We start from the raw sequence: 9666 nt of genomic DNA, 5'->3' as shown, positions 1-9666 counted from the left end.
GCTAAAACACACGAAAAACAAAGGCCAGCGACACCCGGTCGAAAGCCTTCGACCAATCCAAACAGAGCATCGTCGCCTGACACGTAGAGAAGTACAACCCTAAACAACGAATTACACTGCATCAAAGAGCGACCAGGAACACCACAAAACTGCTCCGCAGAAATGACAGACGCAACAACACCACGACATCGACCAGCCAAAACCTTGGACACGATCTTATAGTCCACATTTAACAAAGTAATGGGCTGCCAATTCGAGAAGAACTATAAATCGCCTGGCTTCGGGAGCAACCGCACGATCCCATCACACTGGGACACTGGCAGAACCCATGAAGACAAGACCGCACCACCTCCAAGAAAACACCCCCCAGCACCTCCCAAGAAGTAATATAAAACGCCACAGGAAGGCCATCCGAGCCTGGCACCTTCCCAGAACGAAACGACCGGACCACACCTAAGAGCTCCTCCAATGAAACATCACTCACTAAACGATCACAATCCGCAGCAGACAACCCCGGAACGCACCGACTCAAGAATACATCCGCAAGCGCGTCGTCCCCCACCACCTCCCCATAGAGCGCCTCCAACTCCTGCCGAACATAATGCACCACCCTATCGGTGTCCAAAACGACAGTCCCATCTGGCCGCAGAAGGACCTGAAAAAGGACAGAATCATGCGCAGCCTTGACCTTACCCAAGAGAAAGGAAGAAAGATGTTCCCCATCGAAATGCTCACTCACACGAGCACGCACACGAACACCTTCAGCCCACTCACCACGCAAACCACAGATACGCTCCTTACACTCTGCAATATCCCCAAAACAATCAACCCCAGCATTCAGCCGCACATACAACCACGAAAGCCGTGCCTGCAGCAACCGCAGCAAACCAAACCTCCCAGCAGCCTCCCGCTTGGCAACCACCCGAAAAAACGACCGACACTGCACCTTACTCCACTCCCACCAATCCAAAAGAGAAGGAAACTCAGGCCTCCGGGCAAGAACCCCGACCCATCATACCAGAAACTGCCCACAAACATGCGGACTGCGCAGCAAACCACAATTTAGTTTCCACCACCCCGCACCTACTCGCACCTGACTGCGTACACCAACCCTGACCACCACCAAACAATGGTTCGAGAAGTCCACCGGGACAGTGCGGAAATCAAACACGGAACACTCCCCACCAGTAACATAAACCCTATCAATCCATGAACATGCTCCATGCGTAGCAAATGTAAAATTCAACACGCCGCCACAGAGCACAGCAGCATCCAGGAATCTGCAAGAGCGCACCACCTCCAGCAGCGCACCCGTAACATTATGCAGGTTGGCGCTATTACAGTCCCGCGCACTCGTCACACAATTGAAATCCCCCCCCAAAATCATACCCTGCGTATCATGACGCAGGAAGGGGAGAAGCCCCACCCTAAAAAACTCCTCCCACTCCTGGCTACGCGACGCCCCCGAGGGGGCGTACACCATCAGGAATGGAGTCACAACCCCCAAAAACTCCACCCGAACAAAGAAAACCCGCCCATCCTCATCCATCTCCGTGTAAAGCATGGATATGGAAGCTCTCCTAGAAAATAACATAAGCGTCCCCACAAAGGACGTTCTCGGCGGATTCAGCACAATATGATAATTAGCACACAAACCCTGAAGCACAGACACATCCCTAACATTATGCTCTTGTACCAGAGCCACATCCACACTCTGCTCCTACAGAACACCCAATAGGCCCAACTGGACCGCAAGATCATTCAAACCCCAAACGTTCAATGACACATACAACAGAGGGCGCCATCAGAAGAACCTCAGGACACCCCCAATCCCAAACGTTCCCCGGGGGGAACACCAGCATCTCCCATGGGAGCCGCACCTGCAACACCAGGCGCAACCACCCGCTGCACCCCAGATGACGACCTCACATTGATGGGTGAACGAGGACACTTCTGAAGCTTCAAGGGACTAACACCATGCGACGAATCGCACCGAGCCTCCGACGCCACCATCCACTCTGCCCCCTCGTCCCCTGCCTCCCCGGAACCCGCGTCGGCAGCACCGCCCCCCCACACCGCCTGGCCCCTAGGATGACGGAAGAGGAAGAACTGAGGGAGCAACGCCCGCCAAAACCACACCACACGAAGCCTCGATCCTCTTCCCAGGGGGGGGCCCTGCTGCACGACCGATCCTTCGGAGCACACTTCCGGCAAGGGGCAGAAGAACGCAACGATTTCACGGAGGCACATCACCAACAACAGGAGACGGGTGCTCCACCGCACCAGCCTCAGGAACACCACCGGGTGCACAGTCAGGAGTCACGGGGCCCACACCACCTCCAGCCCCGGGAAGTTCACCATCCCCAGCACAAGGGTCACACCCCATCTCCACACCAACACCGACCAACGCCATGGACTCACACGGATCTTAATGCACCTCCGCAACCGCCGTCAACTGAGTACAGGGAGCAGGAACCTCCAGGGCCGCAGAGCCAACCGGCAAAGCAGACAAAACAGGAGCAGATGAAGAGGCAGGCACGTCAGGTGAGAACACTCTACCAGGCACATCCACAGAGCCCTGACCATCCGTGGACGGCCCACTCCCCGGCAAGCGCGGAAAATCTTCCTCATGGAACACCGACGGGTCCTCCGTTCGAGGAACACGGCAAACAGCAGCGAAGTGACCCTCCTCACCACACCTGAAGCAGGAGTGATTCTGGCCCTGGTAGAATACCCACACGTAGAAGCCACACACCGCCACCCGGGAGGGAATAGCCCCAGTGAGCCTCATGCGCAACGTACGCACACCCATATGGAGCACCTGCAGCCGTCCACCACATAGAAGGTTGAATCGATGCCCCGACACCACACCAAATTTTGCAAACACAGCATACAGCTCCGTCTCAGGGAAGTTTACAGGCACACCGTGGATGCTCATAAAGGTCAAGGCGGATTCGAGACCTCCACGGTCACAGCTGAATTGGGAAGAACACGCGAATGCACATCCCAGCTGCGCACAAACTGCTGCTAGATAAGTGACGAGGTGAACGTCACCGCCACACGGGTTAGCGAAAGTTTCTCTAAGCCAAGGAGATCGGGGGAGATCCACACCCAGTACGTCCAGTAGGGCAATCTCCACAAGGGGCCAGTCAACAGGGGCAGAAAAGTCAAGCCGGATAGTGTCAACACGGTGAACACGCCACCCCCAGCCGTCGCCATACCACCTGCCAGCCAGTGAATCCCAATTCTGTATATTTGAGAAATCTTTATATCTGTCTATATACATTTGTATCATTTTAAACCATAAGAGGAACACACGGCTGCACACGGCGTCTGCTGCTGCCTGCAGGTTCAGGCTGCACGCGGTGACTGCACAAACAAATGGGCAGTTTCTTTCACCCTGATGCCCCTGTTACCTAGCAGTAAATAGGTTACTGGGAGTTAGACAGCTGCTACGGGCTGCTTCCTGTGTGTGGGGGGGGGAGGGGGGAACGTTAGTTAGTAGTTTGTAACAGTTGATTGATTGACAGTTGAGGCGGGCCGAAAGAGCAGACCCGAACCCCCGCAAGCACAACAACACAGGCGAGCAGCGTCGCCCTAGAAGTCAACTGAACTTGCCAGATGACAGAAGCCTCGCTCACACCTCGCTCAGAAGCCTCGTTTCTTTCTTAACAAACTCTTACACACTCGAAAACGTTTATACCATTACTAATTTATTATATTATTCCAAAATATTAATCTCATCATTCAAGTACTATGATAATGTCTAATAGTCTACGAAACTGAAACAGAAAAGAAAGTTCAGATAATTATTATTAAGATATGAATTTATGATTGATTTTAATGAACTGTTAATGCAGTGGTGCCCCCCTCCTCTTCTGTGGGGGGTGGGGGGTACCCGGGGAACGCAGTGTTTACTTTATGCAAAATTAATTATAATTCACAATAATGTGACAAATTAGTGAGAGAACATCCAGTATCGGAATGCTTTCCCTAATCTATCAGATCTGAAACTTATTTGCATGATTTTGGAAAATTAGTGAACACAAGTTCAATTAGTTTTCGTCTTAAGTCTGGAAGTGACGAATCATTTTTATTCAGCAACACGGCAGAACAAGGTTACTGCAAATGGAATGTTGCACACTTGAAAATACAATTATATAATATGTTAAATAAAAATATAATAATTTGGAAGGAATAACTTTATTACTTTATAACAAAGTAATGTTTACTTTGCTCCTTAGGAATACACTCCACTGCGAGGGTTCTAGTGAGTGATTAACCAGGCAACTGTCACGTGTAACTCCCAGGATGGAGAAGGTACTTGTTCTGGTGTCTGTTGGTGCAACCAGGCACAGGACGACTGGTGTCAATAATCTGGGCTGAGCTGTAATCCAGAGCCTCGGTTGTACTAGAAGGAGAATGTTTCCAAAGGTCTCGCTACTTCCAAAATTAGTTGTAGAAAAGGGTCGAGTTTTGTTGCTAGGGGCCATCACTGTTGTGTCCCGGTGAAACTTCTTTCATATATACGTTCTGTATACTACACAGCCCTGATATATTGTGAGGTGGTTTCTCAGATAAATTGTTTAGTAGTTTAGGAAGGTGAATTAGCATTATGTAACACGGAGGACTAAGTTTTACAGTACTTGAGAGGGTGAAAGCAAAATTACGTCGTGTCTGGCAACAGTGTGGGCTGGTTGCCGCCTCAAGGTGGCATCAACTTACTTGGCAACAGCACAGCTAATTACCCATTTTATGAGTTGTATAAATTATGTTTTTATTTTGTCGATTACAAAGTCCTAATGTTGTGTAATTTACGAAAATGTATTATTTTGTTTTAATGATTGCTCATATTAGTAATATATATCTCGTAAATTTAGGACAGTCATAATTGTCTTTTCTGGTGGTATGTAGAGCGGTGGTGTGGGGGTCCCGGGAGGAGGGCTGCCAGAGGCGTCGGGCTGTGATGGTCGACGGATGTGTGTCTGATCTCTCCTCATTTTGTGCTAGGTTAGTCTCATTTATTTTGCCCTGTTATAGCCCAACATTCTCCTCATAATTGTATAGTTTTCTTAGACAATTTTGGTATAAGAAGCAGTAAGATTTTTAAAAGAAATAGACAAGAAAACTTGTGTGCCTAGCGATGTGGTGCTGGCCAGAGGCAGTCATGATGTCTGGAACACATGCGACAAGCCATTAAGTTATTTTTTCATTGTTATAAATTAATAATATATATATTTGTCATGACCTGTTGTTATGGCATATTTCTATTTGAATTTGTTACAAATTTGTGTATTAATGATGCGATTTTGCTCTAAGTGTTATTGAAATGTAAGTTGTGATAGCACAGTGTTGCCACAATAGCCAACCAGTCCTCAAGTTTATTTAGTGCATGGAAGAAGGCATTTTTATATAATAACTGAGGAATTGATAATATTATTTTGTCTTACATTTTCATAAATAAATTTTGATTTGCTCTAGAGAAAAGGGAGTTTCCCTTGGCTCCTCTCACGTGGGTTCCCTTACTATACTTCTAGCAAACTTGTTCCTTGTTAAGGGTTAAAAGGGGTTACATGACAATAGTTACTGAAGAAACTATTTCTAAAGAAGTTGACTCCCTACCTTCTAGGAATAAAATCCTTATTAACGTCAAAGGTCATTACTATTCCTGAAGATATATGTGGTGGCCAGGCCAAAGTTAATGAGTGTATACAGTGGATGAGCCGTAGTTGATACTTGGTTAATGTGAACCTCTGGTGCCAGGCTTGCAGTTGTCTCGTTGTAAGCCCTTAATGCCTCTGTGGTCATCATATCCTTATTATTGTGCATTTACTGTGACATTGATGAGCACTAACACCATGCTACTAACCTTGGCCAGTGGTGGGGCCGGTGGCTGAGCTGAGTGGACAGCACTCTTGATACGTAGTCATGTGGACTGAGGTTCGATTCCCGGGGCCGGCAGAAACAAATGAGCAGAGTTTCTTTCACCCTGATGCACCTGTTACCTAGCCTAGCTTTTTATACCTAGATAGCAGTAAATAGGTACCTGGGAGTTAGACAGCTGTTACAGGCTGTTTCCTGGGTGTGTGGGTGTGGAGAGAAAAAAGAAAAGAAATAGTAGTTAGTAACAGTTGATTGATTGACAGTTGAGAGGCGGGCCGAAAGAGCAGAGCTCAACCCCCGCAAGCACAACTAGGTGAATACTAACCTTGGCCAATATTGTGGAAATACTCGCCTCGTGCTACTGTCATTGGTCACACTCCCTCCGTGCCAAATGACTGTATGACGATAGGAAATATTGTTTTGTAAATTGCAGGCGGCAGATACGTTTGTGGTGTTGAATATTGAATTGTCATAAGAGTCCTGGCGCTTGAGCCGTTACTGGTTGGTGTTGACAAGTGGTTCCATAACACTGTGGGTGTTGGCAGCTGTTGATTCCGTCGTACTCTAACATTGGTGTACCATGCTGTGAAGTTTGTTCAGTGCATGACGAGAATATCACCCATTGGGTAATGGCAGGGAGAAGTATATTGCAAGTATCTTTGCAAGCTAGAGATGAAAGTATGGGTCAAGATGAAGATATCACTCAGTGTGCGTAATGTAGAAGCTGTAGAGATCCTGAAGCCTTATTTACTCTAGCTATCCTCTATGTCAATTAATATATTGACCATACTGATCATCTTTGCCTTTAGTATTCATTGAAGGCACTACGGGCTCACCATAGCCCGTGCTACTTGGAACTTTGTTCCAGGTAGCGAATCTTTAACAACAACAACAGTATTCATTGATCTCTCCTGAGACCCACACTGGTGCTCAGGCTAACATTTAGAACCACAAAGGCGTAGTTTCGGTCACTAGGTAGGCGAGAGATTGTTTTGCTTAATATATGCTTCTTTACTTAGAATATTCCCTTGCTAGTCCTTGCATAAACAGAATCTCCTAGAATGTTCTCAATGCTCCCACATGACTAACGTGAGAGTGACAGTAGCAGCATTTGATGTGCCGTGACATCAATGATAATGATGCTACTCCGATTAGGCTTTGTCTCCTCTCCCATACATGCTAGGTGAACCTGCAGTTAGTAGAATTTCTCTTGGCATATGCTGATTATATGTTAGATACTCTGAAGCTTTTGTGAAAAAATTATGCAATGGTGTTAATGCTAATATAACCCTGAATTTCTCCGGTTTAAGGAGAGCAGCATAAGACTTTGGGATGACGTGAGGACGGGTGTAGACGAAGCTAAAATTATTGTGGCAAAGAAAAATAACAGGATATTTTGTTGCTAGTATGTTATATCAAGAGGAGAACCCCCTCACAATATCATGTTATATAATATATTGTCTATATCAAGAGAAGACAACCCCCTCACAATATTATGTTATATCAGGAGAAGACAACCCTTCTCACAAGTAAACATAGAACAGAAAAGGCAGTTTTTACCTACAATAAAGAGGGAGTGAAAGGGTGAGGCTTCGGCAAGTAGCAAGATAAATTTCACAACTATAAATCCGTTGGCATGGCATTTCTTATGGACATTTGAATTCTCTTGGCCAGCAACACACAACCATTACGCAACAATGATGGTGTAAACCTGCAAGATCGAACAAGGGGAGAACATTTGAAAGTAAGAGCATGTTATGAGTCAAGTGTTCAAATTCCCTCCATTTATGCTTAGATCCTTAGCAGTTAAATAAATTTAGTGCATGAATTGGCATTTTCCTATTGCCAGTGTAGCAAAAATACGTTTAGAGTATATAATCTGAGAGCAGTTCCTGCCTGCTCTATAATTGTATATTAATGTTATAATTGCACCTCATTATTGCTACGCTACAGCCTATTGCATAACCTATCGGTAAAACTTCAATAAAAGGTCTGTTGAACCGTCCAAATTTGTGCTTGCATTTGCAAGAAACTATCACAACTGGGTGTGGAAATTACCATTCTCGGACTACTGACCACTGGAGATATCAGAGGGACAGCACCTAGAGCAAACTACTAACCAGTAATACGAAGCCTTGTGCTTCTTAATGCTAGGCTCGGCCAGAGGGACAATTTCTCACTATGTATAGTGTCCAGCATCGTTCCTCTCCCACTTAGGTCTTTCATGTTTAACGTTATATTATCATTATAATTATTATTAGTAGTAGTAGTACTATCGTTTTCCATCGTGGACAAGCCTAGCACCTGTAGCTGGCGATGGTCCATCATGAAGATAACAACAATAACAGTTGCTTAACTCACGGACGGGTTCCTATTTTTAGATAAACAGTAGCATGAGGTGAAAGAAAACCACATGTCACGCCCGGCCCGAGAATCAAACCCGGGATTAAATGGTTGTGAAGCGGTGGTGCAAATAATCAGACATAAATTAAATACAATTTATTAGGGTACGTCCCACACGACAAATCAATGAGGCGCAGTTTCTGTTACTTGAGTCCTCACTGATAGAGGCTTCGCAGGACGGTCCTGTCGCGCTCACAACAGTTTCGCAGGACGCTCCTGTCGCGCTCACAACAACTTCGCGGGACACTACTGTCGCGCTCACAACAGCTTCACAGGACGCTACTGTCGCGCTCACAACAGCTTCGCGGGACGCTACTGTCGCGCTCACAACAGCTTCACAGGACGCCCCTGCACGTCTCACCGGGCTGTGTTGAGAAGGGCACGGTTAGCGTCGTCTGGCACATTGTCTCTCGGGACGACAAGTCGCTGGTGGTGGAGCGAGGCGCGCATAATGTCGCCCAACTTACGGGGAATGATAATGAAGTAGGTACTACTGAGCCTTTGCTTCGGGACTCATTATAGGGCCGTCCAACGCCACGCGATGAGGCACACATGGCCGCCGCCCAATATATATGGCGGTAGTTTAGCTTTTTTTGTCGTTCGTGTAGTTTATTTTCTACCACAGACGTGGCCATAGATTTATACAATGGTAAGCACCATATATATATGTTTTCGTCTGTCTTGCATAGACAAGGTTAGGGAGCTGTTATGGTACAGAGTGAGAGATTGACCACACAACCTCACTATATGATTAAAATTGACAGGCTGAAAATATTATTACATCACATTGCTATACTATAAGAGAGCATGTCTCTCGAAAGTTGGAGGGCAGACGGTTGTGGCCTGAAAATTGGCAGAGGGAATGGTCTGGGGTAGGGGATGATCATAGGCTGGATGGGTGGGTCGCCAGAATTCAAAAGGAAACAGCTAGAAATTAACAAATTAACAACAATTTCCTTCTGTCAATAATTTGGTCGTACAATTTTCAAAGGTTTATCGCGCCAGGGGAAGGTATCAGGGTGAGGGGTGAGAGCAGCCGCGTCCAACAGCCTGGTTGACCAGTCCAGCAACGAGGAGGCCTGGTCGACGACCGGGCCGCGGAGACGCTAAGCCCCGGAAGCACCTTAAGGGGTAACTATTATTGTTTTTAATGTTTCACACCGCTAAGCTCCTCTCACTGGCGACCACCCACACACTAGACGGTCATGTTTTTTGTAAGAGTGAGAGACACCGAGACAGAGACAGACAGCGACATATAGACCGAGACAGAGACAGCGACAGGCAGACAGTAGATAGATGTTTGGATTGGTATATGGATAAATAGATGCAGAGTTAAATAGTTGGATAAATAGATGCAGAGTTGAATAGTTGGATAGATAG

Source organism: Procambarus clarkii, chromosome 16 (assembly GCF_040958095.1).
Source record: "Procambarus clarkii isolate CNS0578487 chromosome 16, FALCON_Pclarkii_2.0, whole genome shotgun sequence".
NCBI classification, from domain to species: Eukaryota; Metazoa; Arthropoda; class Malacostraca; order Decapoda; family Cambaridae; genus Procambarus; species Procambarus clarkii.
The sequence above is the reverse complement of the archived record's forward strand: the minus strand, read 5'-3'. Positions refer to the sequence as shown.